Below are 1,927 nucleotides of genomic sequence, written 5' to 3'. Positions count from 1 at the left end.
GAGGCCAAAATGTTGTGTAATTTTAAGAAGGAATTAGATATCGCTCTTGGGGCTAAAGGGATCGAGGGATGGGGGGGAAGCAGGATCAGGATATTGAACTTGATGATCAGCCATGATCATTATGAATGGCAGAGCAGTCTCGAGGGGCCGAATGGCCTCCTCCTGCTTCTATTTCCTATGTTTCTATGTATGAAGGACCGAGGATCAGAGGGAGCTTGGTGTGCATGTACACCGGTCCCTTAAGGTAGCAGAGCAGGTGGGTACTGTGGATAAGATGGTATACCTGCCTTTATTAGCTGAGGCACAGAGTTTAAGAGCAGGGAGGTTATGCTGGAACTGTATAAATCCACATTATAGGAGGGATGGAAAGGGTGCAGAGAAGATTTACCAGGATGTTGCCTGGGCCGGAGAGTTTTAGCTATGGAGAGAGATTGGATAGACTGAGGTTGTTTTCCTTGGAGCAGAGGGGACTGAGGGGGGACAGGATTGAGATGTATACAGTTATGAGGGTCATAGATATAGTCGACAGGAACAACCATTTCCCATTGGTGGAGGGATTAATGACCAGGGGGAACAGATTTAAGGTGAGGGGCGGGAGGGTTAGAGGGGATGTGAGGGAAAACCTTTCACCCAGAGGGTGGTGGGAGTCTGGAACTCGCTGCCTGAAAGGGGGTTGGAGGCAGAGACCCTCAGAACATTAAGAAGTATTGAGATGTGTCATTGTGATCCCAGGGCAGACACGGCTCTGGGCCAAGGCTGGGAAATGGGATCAGAATAGTTAGGTGGTTGTTTTTGACCGGCACAGACTCGATGGGCTGAAGGGCCTTTCCTGTTCTGTCTGATTTTACTGCCTTCTGTGACTGATGTACTAATGCTGCACTATTGAAAACCTATGAATTCTCAAATTCCTGAAGCTGCTGCAAATGTTGTCCCGCTTGCAGTTACCTGTGGGTTAATTAATCGGAATATATCTGACAATACAAACTTAAAATTTGTAATTCCTGTAGAAATATAAATACATCTTCAGCTGTTAACAGGCAAGGGTTAATTCTCTGCTCGTTTCAAAAAGGGGCGGAGTAGAAAGTTTTCTCCTGGACGTCATTACATCCCCACCTCTCTTTGTTTAGACCTGAGAGAAAACATGATCAGTGAATCCGCCTTCCTTAACAATCGCTACTTTATCGCTTCTCGGCCTTTTGGCTAAGATCAAGTGTAGTATCTGCTCTGCCTTTTGGCTAAGATCTGGTCTGTCTCTCTCGTGGGCACCATGAATTGGATTCAATTTGAATTTGAATTGGTTTTTGGAGCTGGCAAGGAGCTGGGATTAGGGGTTCGCCCCTGTCCACACTCTGAATCCTGGCTTTGTAACTAGAAAAAGTCTTTTAAAAAACAATCGCTACTATACACTCCGATCTCAGAATTTTTCTGTCTTTCTTCTTTCTCCGGGGACGGAGAATCCAATTTCGCTCTGAAATCGGGGCCGGCACCGGTCTGCGATTCTCCGGGAACCAGGAATCGATGTGTTGGTGTGTCTGGGGGGGGGGGGGGGCAAGGCCAGAGGCCCGGCCAGCGATCCTCCGCTACCGACCGGCCAGTTCCCGACGGCGTGGTTCTAACCACCTGTTGCCGGTCGGCATGCTGGCGTGGCGGATGCCGATTCAGTCCGCGGCCACCCAGGTTGGGGGGGGGGGGGGGGCGGGGAGAGATTGGCCACCGGGAGGGGGGCCTTATGGCCGGCCGGGGGACAGATCGGCGCGGTGAGATCTTCAGGCGCACGGCCGATCGGGGGCTCTAATTTCTATGTCTGCCTCCGCGGTCAGAGTCCGCCATAGCGCTCGGTGTGGCCGCTGGAGGCCGCCGTGCCTGTGCGCTGACTCCAAATAGGAAGTGTGGGGGCCGGCACCTGCAGCGAAAGCTGCGTAAACTA

General features: G+C 51.3%; 1 pseudogene; it reads left to right on the top strand.

Moving 5' to 3' along the window:
- Positions 1-1,180: 1,180 nt before the first annotated feature.
- Positions 1,181-1,382, top strand: LOC119962540 (annotated as a pseudogene).
- Positions 1,383-1,927: the final 545 nt, after the last annotated feature.

This window comes from Scyliorhinus canicula, chromosome 2 (genome assembly GCF_902713615.1).
Source record: "Scyliorhinus canicula chromosome 2, sScyCan1.1, whole genome shotgun sequence".
NCBI lineage: Eukaryota > Metazoa > Chordata > Chondrichthyes > Carcharhiniformes > Scyliorhinidae > Scyliorhinus > Scyliorhinus canicula.
This window is presented reverse-complemented; position numbering and strand designations above follow the sequence as displayed.